This window comes from Mesoplodon densirostris, chromosome 11 (assembly GCF_025265405.1).
Source record: "Mesoplodon densirostris isolate mMesDen1 chromosome 11, mMesDen1 primary haplotype, whole genome shotgun sequence".
Classification (NCBI taxonomy): Eukaryota; Metazoa; Chordata; class Mammalia; order Artiodactyla; family Ziphiidae; genus Mesoplodon; species Mesoplodon densirostris.
Window position 1 is genome coordinate 4203761 of NC_082671.1, and position 17612 is coordinate 4221372.

The 17612-nt window shown below is 37.4% G+C and overlaps 1 protein-coding gene across 16 annotated transcripts in view; it reads right to left on the minus strand.

Moving 5' to 3' along the window:
* WNK1 (WNK lysine deficient protein kinase 1) overlaps nt 1-17612 on the minus strand; it is a 136312-nt gene that overhangs the window by 74277 nt on the left and 44423 nt on the right. The window lies entirely within an intron of this gene.

Consider the following 17612-nt stretch of genomic DNA (forward strand, 5'->3'; position numbering starts at 1 on the left):
CTAAAATCAAAAAGCAAGACAGAATACAGTTCAAGACTGGGAGTTTGGGATTGACATGTACACACTACTATATTTAAGACAGATAACCAACAAGGACCTACTGTACAGCACAGGGAACTCTTGCTCAATATTGTGTAATAACCTAAAAGGGAAAAGAATTTGAAAAAGAATAGATACATGTATATGTATAACTGAATCACTTTGCTGTACACCTAAAACAAAGAAAAAACAAACAGAATATGCTTTTAAGATAATAAAACTCCAAGTCACATAGTTACACTTAGATGCTGAACATGTACTAAATTATAATGACCAATACTGTTAAAATAAAACATCCTAACACTGAAGTTACTAATAATTAATAATTTCATCAGCCTGTTATATGAGTGTGAGAACAGGCTAAAGTGTTATTTAAGAAAACTCTTGATTATAAAGTCAGGCTTGAGGGATCTCCCTGGTGGTGTAGTGGTTAAGAATCCACCTGCCAATGCAGGGGACATGGGTTCGAGCCCTGGTCCGGGAAGATCCCACATGCTGTGGAGCAACTAAGCCTGTGCGCCACAGCTACTAGCCTGCAGGCCACCACTACTGACGCCCGCACACCTGGAGCCTGTGCTCTGCAACAAGAGAAGCCACCACAATGAGAAGCCTTGAGAAGCCCGGGCACCACAACGAAGAGCAGCCCTTGCTCACCACAACTAGAGAAAGCCTACATGCAGCAACGAAGACCTAACGCAGCCAAAAAATAAATAAATAACTTAATAAAATAAAGTCATGCTTGAGATTATTTTAGTATCTTTACTGTTAATGGGTGCTTCAGATACACATTTTTTAGGTGCAGTTAATTTACCACTTCCAAAATAAGTCACCTGTTGACAGAGATATGCAATTTAATAATGGAACAAGTATGGGTTTTGGAAGTGGTGAGATCTAAATATAAATTCTGTCTTTGCTTCAACTAAAATTTCCTTCATGAATAAAGTCAAGTCCTCCGTATTCATGAGTTCGCATACCCAGATTCAGCCAACTGCAAATCAAAAATGGGCGGGGGGGATCAGAAAATTCCAAAAAGCAAAACCTGTAGAGGTGATTTAGAAGTATATGGGAAGATATGCAAATACTGTGCCATTTTATAAAAGGGACTTGAGCACCCACAGGGGTGGAGGGTGGGGTCCTGGAACCAATTCCCACCGCCCCCCCAGGATATTGAGGGATGACTGTGTATACCTTCACCTCATAGGACTCTTGTAAGAATTAAATAATCTACTAGGTAGATTTTAATTTAATTTAGTCTACTAGGTAGATTTATTTAAAGTGCCTAGCACTTCATAGGTTAATTCATTTCTTATCTGAGATAACTGGAGAAAAGCACTTAACCTGTTGTTCTTCCCTTAACAGAGTCCCATACACACAAGCTCTGTACTGTCCTGTAAATTAAAATTGAAACTGTCATATAATATTCTATCAAAGCACATAATACGTATTTTAATGAAATAGTCCAGGCATACAATAACGTAATGTGTCTATGATACAGTTAATTAATTAAACATTAAAGATGTAATTTAAACCTTCCTATGTAACTAGATGGCCTTTCCCATCACTACTCCTCACCCTTGAATAACAACTACTACCCTGATCAGATATACCATTCCCATATGGGTTTTTACACTTTAGGTGAAATGTTAAGATTTCATAAAAAGGAGTTATAGAGCATGTACTATTTGGAAGGTGGCTATTTTCCACTCAACATTGTTTGAGCTCATCCATGATGGTACAAGGAGACGTTACAAGATATCTACCATATTACTGTAACTCCATTCATTATCACTGCTATGCAGTTATCCACTGTCTGAATACACCACAATTTATATATAATCTCCTACTGATCAATCTTTAGGCGCTTCCCCATTTCTTTGCTATTACAATATGGCAAAGGTTTTGCAGTGTTAATCTCTAGGGTGCAGGCTCTTATCTTGGAGTCTATAAACCCCTTTAAGGCAGGTTTGTGAACATGTGTGAAAACAAATATATCTTTATTTTTCATTAACCTTGAATTGAAACTTAATATTTCCTTGAATGAATGTATGTACCTAATAGCATTCAGCAGTACCTGTGATTTGTCACCAACAGACCTAGGTATTTTCATATCACGTAACAGTGGTTGCAGATTATCTCAAAATACCACACTAGGCATTACTTCGAAATTATGATAGCTATTAGATCTTCCAGCAGATCTTATTAATATACACTAATAATGCATACTATATCACAAATTTAAAAGTTTTGATAACTATTTTAATATAATTTGTTTCCAATATAATCCTATGTATTTTACTATATGGACTTAAAACAAAACATTTTCTAGCCTTCACTAGCCTTCTGGGGCACACAAAAAAGAGAAAGTACACCTATTAGGATATATAGCTAGAGGTAGAAGTGCATAGGGAATAGGCATCTTCAGTCTTCACAGGTATCAACAAATTGCTTTTCAAAGCGACTGTACCAACTGAGTTTCCCAACAACTTTGTATGAAGGTTCCCACTGCAGTACATGGTCACTAGCAACTGGTATTATCAGAGATTAACTTTTGTCAATTTGATGGGTGTAAGTCATGTTCTATAGTTTAATTTACATTTTCAGAGTCACCAAAAAGTGTAAGAAACTTTGTTTTCTTTGCAGACTACTTAAGACCCCTCTTCTGCAAGGGACTGATGCTTTATCTGACTTGTAGCAGTTCTTAATAGATTATGGATGCTAATCCTTTATTGGTTTTATGAGTTACAAATACCTTTTCTCAATTTGTGGTTTGTATGTTCACCTTGTTTATGATGTCTTGATTTACAGATGTTTTTATTTCACTGTATTTCAATTCATCTATCTTTTACTTTGTGGTAGGTGGATTTTATGTCTTCAGTAATTTTTCCAGACACTAAGGTCATAAATATTTTTCTTTTCCTTTTTAAAATATAAATGTGTTTTGTTTGCCACATCTGGGAATTGTTGAGGAATTTATTTGGTTGGGTAAAAGAAGGGCTGGCTGTTATTTCTGTTCTGTATCAACCAATGGCCCCCATACCATTTAATGAACAATCCATCCTTTCCATAGAAGTACAGTCCTGTCTCTGGATTCTACACTCCATGGTCTGTCTAGTCCTGTGCTAATACCACACTTTCTTAATTGCTCTCACTCTTGAGTGATAGTTTAGCTGGATGTAGAATTCTAGGTTGGTTCTCTTTCAGCACTTCCAAGATACTGTTTCATGGTACTCTGGCATCTACTGTAGCCCTCGGTATCCATGTCCTCCTTTGTAGGTTATCTGTATTTTCTCTCTGGTTACTCTGAAGACTTTATAAAAAAATTGTGCTCTACTCATTCACTACCATGCATCTAAGGTTTATTTTATACATAATGGGGCTAATTGTGCTTTTTAAGCCCAAAGTTTCAGGTATTTGTCTTCGCATCAGGAAAATTCTCAACGATTACCTTTTTGATTACTGTCTCCTTCCATTCTCCATTCTCTTCTAAGTTTTTCTATGTATGTCTGTATGTGTTATGTGTAAGGGTGTGTGTGCGTGAAACCTTACTCAATCCTTCATATCTTTTAACTTCTCTCTCATTTTCCGTTTCTTTCTCTCTGCTGCCTTCTGGGCAGTGTTCTCAGATCTACCTTCTTGTTCATGAATTCTCTCAAGTTATTATCACATCTAACCTGCTTATTACCTTAAATTTTTTTTTAATTAATCAAACTTTAAAGTCTAAAAGAGGCAGAGATGCAAAGGACATGTGGCAAGGTCTCAGTCCCTGCTCCAGAAATAAGAGATGAACACAAACTAGACACTTGCAACTAGCCATACAAGTCTTCAAGGGCTGGGTATACTGGTGAGTCAGACTACATTTGGACATCTGTACAGAGAATAAAACGAGGTCAAGCAGTCAGTCTGTCACCAAAAGTACCCACCAGAGGGTTTGATAAAGGGAATTCAGTCACTACTTCAGTCCCTACTTTCCCAGCTAGCATCAAAAACAAAGCAAGGTGGGGAAAAGGGGGAAAAAAAGAAAAAGAAAAAAAGTTGGGCACTAACTAAAGACTTCAGTGGAGAAGGAATTCTCCTGCCACTTCTCTAGGCCCAGTGCCTGGGGGAGGGATTTGTCCCCACTCAGTGGTAACCCCACACATGGGGTTTTGAATGAGAAATGATAACTGGTGGCTCAATTTGCAATGATCCCCACCAACCTCCACCCCATCCCTGCTTCATGAACAGACAAGTTTTCCCAGCATCCTCCTTGGAATTTCCTCCCTCTCAGGGTTCATCTCCAAAATTATTTCCATCTCCAAATCATCACTGCAAGATTGCCTTCTCTCAAAGTTCTATAAAAGCCCACTTTCACAGCCCAATATCACTTTTATTCCCACTCCTAACCTGAAGCTGCAACCATCCACAAGTCACATACCCTGTCCACTGAGACTCAGATCCATAGCTGTTTCATCTTGGTCTATCTTCCTAAACCGTTCCTTTCCCAGAGAACAGACGGCCAAAGGGCCAAAGGACAAGTCGAAGTATCTGGGGCCAGATGACTAAGGAAAGCGGCACTTGTTACTTAGTTTTTAATTGCAATACATTTTCATTTCTTGAAGCTCTTTTTGGATCTTTATCAAATCAGTCATTCACTGCCCCCTCCAATACCATCTTGATGTTTCTGTGGTTTTAGTTTTTAATCCTTTAATTCTTTTAAAATAATGTGCTTTAGGGGCTCAATTCAATAACACTTTTATCTGAGTTACTGGGGATCTAATTTTGCCTAGTGTTTTGGCTGCTGACATTCATTCATGGTGGTTTGTTTCCTCACATGATTAACAACAGTGGATAATATGGTTATCTTAAACTGTGATTTGTCTGTTGGAATATCCTCAGTTGTGGGTGTACTGCTGTGGACAGGCTCTGAGTTTATTTATGCCTAGTGCTTCAGGGATATTACTTAGTCTTGGTGATGCCTGCATGTAATCAGTTCAAATTTGAATCTCATACTTTTATGAATACAGGTCCCTGATTATGTATTCTCAGGGTAAACTTTTTTCAGCTGACTTGGGAAAAACTGTCTTTTCCCTGACTCAGAAACTGAAATTTTCTCTTGTCTGTCTTTATAATATTAAAGGTTTTGTTCCCTTTTAAAGAACAAGTTTATTGGATCTCAGTTCCAATACCTGCTCGGGCTTAAGACTTCATCTATCCTTGGGAGACAGTAAAACCACGCGTCTTAGTTAACAAGATTGGCAATTGTCCCAAGAAAAACCCTAGTGTCAATTCATGCTTTTCCTACTCTGGTTTCTAGTTTCTTCTTAGTTTTCAGACCTTGGAAATTATCCTGACAGCCTTATAAGCTCAGCTATGCATTTAAAAGGATAGGTTTCTGTAGTTCCTCTCATCAAAATTTTCAGAATGTCTGGTATTTTACAGTGGGAAGAGTTTTCAGCTTGTTTTTCTATTTACTGACAATAGGGTTCCCCAATATATGTTTTTAAAAAAATATTGTTTACCATATATTCTTAAATGTTCCTCATTTAAGGAAACTTTATTCAAAAAATGAAGGAAGGGCTTCCCTGGTGGCGCAGTGGTTGGGAGTCCGCCTGCCGATGCAGGGGACACAGGTTCGTGCCCCGGTCCGGGAAGATCCCACATGCCGCGGAGCGGCTGGGCCCGTGAGCCATGGCCACTGGGTCTGCGCGTCTGGAGCCTGTGTTCCGCAACGGGAGAAGCCACAACAGTGAGAGGCCCGCGTAACGCAAAAAAAAAAAATTGAAAAAAAAAAAATTGAAAAAAAAAAAGAAGAAGGAAAATCTAGATCACTTGCTGACTCTCTTATACATTACTGCTGAATGACAAAAACTTATTTTAAAGAAATTGTGAAAAGTTAAGCTATTCTCAAAACAATCAGAAGACAGTAATCACGAGCCAAATGAATTATATTCTACCTCCCATTAAGTGATATTTGTTATATTTTAATATACAGTCTACCTGATTGTCTTGATAACTACTCTTACTTTCTGTAGCATGCAACATTCATTTCAGTTTTAGCAATTAATGTATATATTCATATATGTTTAATTAAATTTTAACAAATGCTTGAGTACCCTGTGTCAGACAACAGGATAGGACAAACATTAGAGACAAGGTTCCTGCTATTCTAGACCTTACAATGTAAGAGGCAGAGGCATTAATTTTATTAGGTATTATAAAGAGAAAAAACTGAGTGCTTTGAGAGCATATCACAAAAGACCCAATTCTGTGTGCACAAGCTAGTGTTAGCCCCCATATCAGCAGGTTACCCTAAGGGTTGAGATCATGAGCATTAAAGTATCCACAGTTCTAGTTTTACAATACTTGAAATGCTTAAGACCACAAGAGTCAGTAAAAAGTGCTAAAGGCAAACTTCGAAATGCAGGACAGACTGGAGGCGAGGAGACTCAAAACTTTAATAACAGTGAGCTACAGAATTTAAATTTATTTATTTAAATTTGTTTATTCACTCAGAGTTTAGAGCTTCTGGAAAGTCTATCACTTACAGTAGACCACTGTAGCTGAAACTTGGAATATACATTATACAGGATAAGGTAGTATACAGTACTTAATAGCCAATGAAATGTTTTCTCTCTACTGGTATATAACTTTAGCCAGAAACTGTCACTAGACGTTAACCAAAACTGTAGCCTAATCATTCTACATGGTTACTTAAATTTTAATTTTAGTTTAAAACCTACTTAAAGACTGTTTCTTTCACATCTACAATTCCAAGTTTTCAAAACTGCTTTAAAGTACACAAGGCTTGTAAACCCTTTCTGCAGAAACTCAAACCAAAGTAATTCACTCGTGTCTGTCTCTACTACCACCACCCTACTTCAAGCCGTCAAGGTCTCCTCTGGATTTCTGCAATAACCTACTAGCTGTTTCCACACGGCTTAACTTCTCCCTGTACAATGTGTTTTTCCACTCTGTCTAAATACAACCAAAATATTTTAAGGTCAACTTAATCAATTCTGCAGTATGCGTACTTTATTAATTCTTAGAAATACTGTTTTCCACATTTTAAACATCTCTGAAATTAGAATGTATCACATAATTGAAATCTTAGACTCAGTGAAGTACTGTATGTCCTAATCCTGTTAGGATAAAGGTAGAAAATCATTGTGACCAATGAGGTCCCACACAATGCAATCCTTGCCCACTTTTCGAGCCTAATTTCTTGTCACTCTCATGTGCCTTTCTCAGACATGTCATGCTTCTTCCCACTCAGGTCCTTCACACACGCTGTTCCCTCCATACAGGATGCCCTTCCATCAACCTTTTTTCCCTGGTTAATGCCCAGCCATCCTTCAAAGATCTGTCATTTCCACGGGGATACCTTCCTTGGCTGCCCCTCACTCTAGATTAAATCACCCCCTGCCATATATATGTATAGTTTCACAAACTATGTATATGCCTCTTTCAGAGCTCTTAATCACAATATACTGAGACTTACTCTAAAAGCAGTGACAAAATGCCTTTTTCAGTGTTCTATCTTTAGCATCTGACAACCTAGCATTGTTCAATTGCCATGTGTTGAATGAATCCATGAATGTGTTTTCCAAAAAAAAGTGTGTGTGTACATTTTTCACAAGTAGTTAGCATTTCCCCAGGAATAGAAGAAATTCCTATGACTTACAAGCAAGGTGAGGATTGAAATTGGGCCTCTGAGACTCAGTAACTTAACACAACTCAAACACTATGACCAACCTGCAATGGTCAATGCTGCCACCATTCTGATTTTAAAAAGTATTTGTTAAAAGCCATTGTAAAAAATCTGCCAACTACTTATTTATAGCAAAGTATAAATAGGGTGGGCGGGGGGACCAAACAGGGACTTCTTCCTTCTTCCAAAAACCTACAATCAATTTCCTTCTGAAGAATAAATACACTGAATGGCAACCTTAAAATTCTATGGGATTACTGTGTTTAACTTTTACCTAATTTTGCCCAGAAGTCATCTATACTGTAAACAGAGGCTATTTTATATGTCTATTACAGATTTTTATCCTCCCTGAAAGCTACTGATGATTTATTTTAAGGGGTCTGAGAACCTCACTTTAAACCTTTAACAGTAGAAATATGACTACAGGGACTTCCGTGGTAGCACAGTGGTTAAGAATCCACCTGACAATGCAGGGGACACAGGTTCGAGGCCTGGTCCAGGAAGATCCCACGTGCCGCGGAGCAACTAAGCCTGTGAGCCACAACTACTGAGCCCGTGTGCGACAACTACTGAAGCCCATGTGCCTAGAGCCTGTGCTCTGCAACAAGAAGCCACGACAACAAGAAGCCTGCGCACTGCAACGAAAGAGTAGACCCCACTCGCCGCAACTAGAGAAAGCCTGTGCGCAGCAAGGAAGACCCAACACAGCCAAAAATAAATAAATTAAATAAATTTTTTAAAAAAGAAAGAAAGAAATGAATACAGATTCTCAACTAAGTAGGGAAAAAACCCAAACAAATAATTTGGTGCTTCTTTCAATAATCTGTCAACTTGTTCTATCTATAAGCCTTCTATTTTTAAAATCTAGGACCATTTCGTATCTCAGAGAACTATACTATTTTAGCATCCAAAAGAATTGGTTAAGACAAAGTCAAATAGATCAAAACTAACATAAGCAAATAGACCTGTAAGAACAGCTGGGGTTTTAAAAGTAATATTTGTTGGGTGTTTGCTATTTACACTAACTGGTTGTTTTACTTCTGTTCTCAGAAAACCCTTGTGAGATATTAGGAAATATTACTTTATTTTAACAGATGAACAGACTCAGAGAAAGTTAATATCTTCCTCCAATTCACAATGAAAAGCAGAACCATGAACTAACTGAAAATTTGATTCATAGCTCATGTTCCATTCACTATACTAGACAAACATATTTAATTTCTTCTACAACATTTTTCAGAAAAGCCACGTTGATATTTCTGCTATTAACCAGGGATCACTGAAAAGAACTAGGCACTTTACTAAATCATAAGTTATAGCTGAAGGTAAAATAAGAGGAGTATATATTGTTTAAACATTATCAACTGTCAAATATAACAAAAAAGTGGACTCACAGATATATAGAGAACACACCAGTGGTTACCAGTGGAGGAGAGGGCTAATCTAGGGGATGGGGGAGTGGGAGGTACAAACTACTGGGTGTACCATAGGCTACAAGGATGTATTGTACAACATAGGAAATACAGCCAATATTTTGTAACAACTGTAAATGGACTGTAACCTTTAAAAAACTGTATCAAAAATTAATGACTTCAACACTTAAAAAAGCATTACCAAGTGTTAAATTATCGTGAAGACAATGCATTACCAAGTGTTAAATTATCGTGAAGACAATGATAAAATTTATTTTTTATTTTAAGTATCAAATGAGATTGAGAACAGATTAGCATGACTGCTGCTTTTTGGTACCTCTTCTCCAGCATTATCAAACTGGATATTCCTGGGGGCTTGATATACTATCCCAATTGCAACATTCATTACCTTCAGGGCAAACGAGAGCTGATGCAGCTAACCCGCTCTATTCATTTCATTCATTTCTTTCCACCTACATAAAATTGTTTTGACAGGCTAAATGAACAAAACCAAGGATCACTGTCACATGACCTCCCATAACATGCACAGCCCCCGGAGGCTAAGGGGTGGAGGTGGGGGCCCAACAACAACTGAAACAATTGTCCATCTCAGTACCATCCAAATAACAGTGCTCAGTAGATTATTTGCTGATGCAATTTCTTCTTGGGTGAGTGAGAAACACAATGCTAGTATTTGGTACAATGGCCTTACAGCAATTTTACATCTTCAGTTCCTTGCTTTGTACAAAGTTATTTTATTTTAAATATCCTCTAGTCTCTTTATCCCTAAATTTTGGTATTTTCTGAAGTAACAATCCTATGCCTTCCTATTGCTTATTTTATCAGCCCCAGAAGCAAACCTTCCAAATAAATTGTGCAACTGAAACAGTGAGCTTGATTTTCATTAAATTAAACCAGAAATATTCACTTTATTAGCTAATATCTGTACCCCCAGAAAATTTGACCCTCTAGACTTAGTAACAACTTCTATTGCATTTTATTTTTAGCAATATTCAAAGTTTTACTACTAAATTAAGACCACATGTGATAAGTCTACATATTACAACATGGGTGGAGAGAAGTATCTGGAATTCCCTGATTAGAATATTTTAGGTCAATATTGGAGTCCTCCCTACTTATCATTTTCTGCACCACACTGACTTAGCAAAGACCTAGGCATCTATTCCATTTTTTAAAGTGATACTAGCTGTTGGGTGTTGGAATACGGAAATAAAAACTTATCTTCAGTCAGAGAGAACAGCAGTTTGAAACATTGCTTTCCAATGCAGCATGGGTTCCAGTTAACATTTACCAAAAATTTTAAAAATTATTCTGTATTTTGAAAGAAGGAATCACATAAATGACTATTTAGTCTGGCATACCTCTCTCTCTCATAGGCCTACATGGTCTAATAACAATTCAAAGACTGCAGAAAAGTATTTTGTACTCTAAATACTTCTATCTACTAAATACTTTGTCCTATTCTTCTTGAAAACTCCCAAATAATTAGACACTGAAGGCCTGGGGAAAGGTGGGAAAAATAACTCATAGAAGCAGAATAATGATGCTCATGCAAAAACTCTTAACTGTTAACAACAACGACAAAGATTAATAAGGCTTTTAAGGTGTTTTGAAATACAATATGAAAATTAAACCTGGATTTTATGTAGCCAAATCTACAGAGTAAACTCCTACTACAAATTTCATTATGACCTTCCAGTCTGATACCCTTAAAGAGGAACAGGGTCTATCCCATAGAGAAGAGAGTCTATTTGAATTTTCCTCAATAGGTCAATAAATATGATAATTACGGGGCAGGGGCAGGGAGTAGATGGACATTTAAAAAATGACACTGTGTCCCTTGCTTCTCCCTAGCATCCTCTAAGAACTATTCTGAAATAGTCCCAGTTTCATAAAGACAGAAAAAAAGGTCATCAAAAGAAAAGCAAAAAAGAACCTGGCTGTTCTATCTAACTCCTCCTCCACTGATCCCTTCTTCCTCTGGCTCATCTTTGTTTGCATTTTTTAAAATTTATTTATAAAAAGCTTCTCTGTATCAAAGCAGGAAGAAAAAATAATTACTTACACAAGAGAATCTACAGTGCTTTCTCAAACCAGATGTGTGCCAATTTATATAGTTCTACCACTAAGCATCCTGTACTTCACCCCCAAACCTGGGCCACAAATATATAAATCTGGGGCCTGAGATTCTCTTCACCTCTCTCTTTTCAGGGGCACAAAAACCAAATGGAACTCAAAAATATCTAGAGCCTGGCACATATAGAAACTTTTATGTTAATGCTAAAAATATAGCAGATACTTTTAACACCTGAACCACAAAAATGTAAACACATTTAGTCCTATTAGAAAACAGCAAACTATTTTCACTAAATGACTAAAAATATCCATTGTATATAATGTAGCAAAATTCAGAACACTACCCATAGCCATTCTCATAAATTTTAAAAGGTTTTATTTAGATAAATTAGATTCATTTGAATGTGAAGGCAATTAACTGACAAGGCTAAATTTCAATTGTTATAGGTAGGGCCCTATACTAAAACTTTCTAAAGAAAACAAAAAGGCCAAGGAGGGGACAAGAAGGGGAGATGAATGTGGGCACAAAGATCCAAAAATTTTTATTACAGGAAGAAAATTTTACACTTCAGAGACAAATGTTACCCTGCAATGGATATAGAAAACAGTGTCCGAAGTTTTTTTGAATGGGGTAATGAAGGGTTGCCAAAGGGGGAGACCAAGAAAGCAAAAACTAAGTGGGTCATCCTGTTAAGAATCTGCCACCACAGGAAAGCAAATGTGGTGGGCACAAATCACAAAAACAGCAAGAATCTCATCACAGAATTCAGAGCCTGATATCCAAACTTGTTTCATTTTGTTCAGGAAAGACATCAATAAAATAAAGTCCAGTATATAAGAACACAATGTATTAGCTTTTCAGTGTGCAGGACAAAATATTCATCTAAGAAAATAAGAATGCAAAATTTTTTTTTTAATTAGGAAAAAAAAAAGGAGGGAGGGCTCCTTAACATACCTGTTCATGTAACTGTAAATACTCCTATGTTATCTTTTCTTCTAGAACCCTCTAATCAACTCAGTCTTAACCTCTCTCTCTTTACCATACCACTTGAGGGGCATGGAATAAATATTTAAGCTTTCCAAGGAAACCCAGAAGTGCAGAAAGCAGTAAGATTTGAAGAGTAAGGAAAAAACAACAAACAAACAAACAAAACCCTGAAAACCTGATTTGCACAAGCACATCTGCCCTAACAGAGTTTTATATTGAGAATAAATACTTGATATCCTCATGCTTATTACCAAGGTCGGACTATTTTACTGTAATGTTTTACTAATTCTGGAGTTCAAATTAATATTTACAAATGTCTACTCCACATTTTACGACCAAAGACTCAATATACCTCCAACCCTACAAAGTTTCTTCCACAAGTCAGCTTATCCACTTCAATTTCCCTGTTTCTCTTTGTCTTCCCAAGCAGTAAAGTTGGAATCTCTTTTAATCTCTGAAATTCCATCATTTTCCACATCTCATTTACATTACTGCAACCTAGTAAAAGGTACAACTCCCTCCTATCAAAATAACTATTGCCTAATTACTTTTTTCCTGTTTCAATCTCTCTCTTAGATGCAGATGATCTCCAAAACACTTTATAATCACACCAAGTCCCCTGCTCTGAAATAGTGAGTGTAAAATTAGCCAATCAATTTCACCCAATTACAAGAATCTTCTGGGGCGCTCCTTAACCAAGGATTCTAGGGCATTACCTAGTGAATCAATCAACAGGTGAAAGAACCTGTTATGATCAGTAAGTTTGGGAAATCCTCTATGACATCAAATCCATATTCCAAAGCCACTCAGATCCACCTTCTTTTTCAACACTTTCCAAAACAACCCACCACAGGCAGGAGGGAATCCTATGTTCTCACATGGCATACTCATCTCTTCTTCTACATGCCTATAACTAAAGAAACTGACATTAAGTTTCTCCTTGTTGTAAAATGGAAACACCATCTTTCTTGACTAGTAGCTAAGAGTTATTTTCAGGATTCAACATACTGCATGTGAGCTTTTAAAACTGTGAAAATAATTATACAAAGAACATAATTTGGGCCTCCCTGGTGGCGCAAGTGGTTAAGAGTCCGCCTGCCGATGCAGGGGATGCGGGTTCGTGCCCCGGTCTGGGAGGATCCCATATGCCGCGGAGCGGCTGGGCCCGTGAGCCATGGCCGCTGGGCCTGCGCATCCGGAGCCTGTGCTCCGCAACGGGAGAGGCCACAGCAGTGAGAGGCCCACATACCGCAAAAAGAAAAAAAAAAAAAAAAAAAAAAAAAGAACATAATTTTTATGTCAGATACTCCATTCATAGCGATTTATTCCTCTATACGTACTCCTGAATATAATTCACATTTGGCCGTTTTTACACTGCAGTGGAACAGACTACCTGAAGAAGTCATCTGGAGAAGTTAGCATTTTCTTAATTTGGGACTACAGACATATCAGGGGTGGGTAAAATAATTCTGTGCTCTAACTTAGACAATTAATTACAAATTTATATATGTATATTCTGGCTCAACTAATGGACCAGAAGATTTCTTTCATAAGGCACTTTGCTTTTTTTTTTTTTTTTTTTGCGGTATGCGGGCCTCTCACTGTTGTGGCCTCCCCCGTTGCGGAGCACAGGCTCCGGACGCGCAGGCTCCGGACGCGCAGGCTCAGCGGCCATGGCTCACGGGCCCAGCCGGTCCGCGGCATATGGGATCCTCCCAGACCGGGGCACGAACCCGTATCCCCTGCATCGGCAGGCGGACTCTCAACCACTTGCGCCACCAGGGAGGCCCGGCACTTTGCTTTTTTAATTACATTAGCAACCAAATGATAACCTAAGTGGCAAATTATAAATTCAATGTATTAATTGTTAATTTCATTAATAAATTAATGCTGGCTGCAAGCAGGTTGGGCACACATGCCCTAATGTCAGCAAATTTCCCCATTAGTTACTCAGAAGTCCTCTACCAGTTAAAGATAATATTTCTGCAGTTTTAATTTGTAATTGAAAAAGACATTCTCATAAGAATAAGTTATTTATAAAGGAAGACTGTAACAATTGGGTTTAGACTGGCAAGTAAACATTAATTTGACATTAGTTGGTTTTAATTTGCATTAAATTGAAAGTCTGTTTTGATTTTATAGTTGTGTAAGATCTATAAAGCACAGGGTGTATATATTTTTTCTTCTACCTATGCAAGTAATATTTTAATAATTTAAGTCACGCTAAGTGTCATAATTTTTTTTCCTTTAAAACATGTCTAACAACGAGATAGAACTTCAAATCCATTAGGAGGCTATTGTTAACAACAAAAAACAAAAACAAAAAAACTTAGAGACTAACAAGTGTTAGCAAAGATACAGAGAAACTAGAACCCTTGTGCATTACTGGTAGGAATATAAAATGGTGCAGCCACTGTGGAAAGTTTGGCATTTACTCAAAAAGCTAAACACATAATTACCATATAACCCAGCAATTCCACCCCTAGGTTTATACTCAAAAGAACTGAAGCAGAGACTAGAACAGATAACTTGTACACCAATGTTCATTGCAACAGTATTCACAGTAGCCAAAGGGTGGAAACAGCCCAACTGCCCATCAGCAGATGAATGGAAAATAAAACCTGGTAAATATGTAAAATGAATATTATTCTTCCTTAAAAAAGAAGTTCTGATACATGCTATAATATGGATGAAACATGAGGACATTATGCTAAGTGAAATAATACAGACACAAAAGGACAAATACATGACTGCCACTTATATGAGATTCCTAGAATAGGCAAATTCAGAGACAGAAAGTAGGAAAGAGGTCATCAGAGGCTGCGGGGAGGGGAGAATGGGGAGGTAAGTATTCAATAAGTTCAGACTCGCAGTCTGGGAGGATGAAAAGTTCTGAATATAGATGGTGGTGATGATTGCACAACACATTGTTAATGAACTTAACAATTGTATATACACTTACAAAATGGTACATTTTAGAAAACTGATGCTGTCTATATCCAACCCCCTACAAGTCTAAACATTACTGGATTTTGTGGAACCCTGTTCTTGACACTTAAGTAAATGAAGTACAAAATTCAATTCAGGGTAGGGGAGGCAGGGGGATGCTACTGGGGAGAAGCCCACTGAGAACTTCAAAAAGTATAAACCATGTTTCTACTTCCTATACTAGATAAGTACTTGATATGTATGTTGAAATATGAGATATTGTATATAGTTCTTTTACACTTAAGAGAAAAATAATGTCTACTGATCACCTTTATCAACTCCCTAAATAAGAGAAAAATAAGTTGTAAGTTTCACATTTTCTTATTTTCAAGGCAAGTAAATAATTCTACCTCAATACCGATCTCTTCATGTTTAACTAGGAACTAGACTAGTTTTTGCATTAATATTATTATTATTATAACCTAATCCAACTGTCATTTCACCCAATGAATTGATTTTAATGTATCTTCTTTTTTAAAAAACCACTGTTAACAACATGATCAGTGGGTATACAGGGAATGTAAATATTTTAAAACTTTACATAAACCTTTTAAAGAATACAGAAATGTAAAATATCTATGTATGCACCTTCTGTATTTGTCACATCTTAATGTTCTGCCATATTTGCTTTAGATTATTTTGTAAGAAATAAAAGTACTGTTCTTCCCTCCCCCTCCACATAGCTAGCCACTGTCTGGAATATGGCATTTATCATGCCAATGTATATTTTTATAGTTTTACAACATATGTACACATTCATGAATGATATACTGTACTGTTTTATATATTCTGATTTTTTTTTTTTTTTTTTTTTTTGTGGTACGTGGGCCTCTCACTGTTGTGGCCTCTCCCATTGCAGAGCACAGGCTCCGGACGCGCAGGCTCAGCGGCCACGGCTCACGGGCCCAGCCGCTCCATGGCATGTGGGATCTTCCCGGACCGGGGCACGAACCCGTGTCCCCTGCATCGGCAGGCGGACACTCAACCACTGCGCCACCAGCGAAGCCCTGATGCCTTAATTCTTGTTTCAATACTCCAGTTCCTTTAAACACAGTACATGCCATGGTCTTCTGGCATCTAATATTGGAGTGAAGAGTCTGATTTTAGATCTTTAGTAAGTAACAGTATTTCTCTTCATGGATATTTGTAAGCTGCCCTTCTCCCAATCTTTAAAGTTCAATTATTTTGCTAGATTCTTTGTGTAAGATGTGGGTCTCTTCTTGGTTTTTGACTAGAATGAAGTAAGTTCTATCTGTATACAAATAACTTTTTTGTTTTTAACTCAGAAGAGTCTTCTTCTAGTCTATCAGTTATTGGTCTCTTAGAAATCTCAATTATCCATAAATTGTTTCTCTCTTCTCTGAATTCACTTCTCATTATTTTTGTCTTTCTTCTTTCATCTGCATTCTGAAAGTAACCTCCTTGTCACTCATTAGATTTACCATGGCATCATTTTTTTTTTTACCAAGTTCAACATGGTTTATATTCTGCTATTGTTTTCTTGAATTGCTTTCTCCAGCCCTCCTTAAACTATTCTGATTTTCTTTCTCTCGTGCCAAAAGCCAAGTCTCCATGTATCTTACTGAATATGTTGGCATTTTAACTTATACTTTTGGATCCTGCATGGTTCTTCTGGATTCTCTTCTTACACCCATGCTTTTTTCTTTTGGCTCTTTCTTAAACAAGGATAGATCTTCCAAACCTGTGTTTATAGCCCCACTGTATGCCACACATGTGGGAGGCAGGTGACTGGGTGGGAAAATTGACAGCCACCCAGCAAGAAACCTGAATGCTAGAGAAAAGCTGAATGATTTTATTACTCTCTCTCCATACAATACCACAAATTCATTGCCAAATGAAAAGGTGATTGAAGAAGATGAAGCCAAAAATGCAGGGCCAGGGGGAAAGGATTTAAAACTATGTCAGATAGTTAATAAAAAATTTTTCCCCTGGATTTTGTGATAATTTTTGGTAATTAGATCTTTTAGGTTTGTAACTTGTGATTTCTTCTCTCATTTCATGTAAATATATATTTTCATAATTTCTTTAAAAAAATTTTTTTAGAGTACATTAACAAATATTGTGACTATAAAACAGTAAAACTGGAAATGAAAGGGCAGGGAACTAGAAGTAACTCTTAGAAATTAAAGATATGCTCATCAAAATAAAAATTCAATGAACGCTTGCAAAAATAAATGTGAAATCAAAATAGCAGACAGGGCTTCCCTGGTGGCGCAGTGGTTGAGAGTCCGCCTGCCCATGCAGGGGACATGGGTTCGTGCCCCGGTCCGGGAAGATTCCACGTGCCACAAAGCGGCTAGGCCCATGAGCCATGGCCGCTGAGCCTGCACATCCGGAGCCTGTGCTCCGCAGCGGGAGAGGCCACAACAGTGAGAGGCCC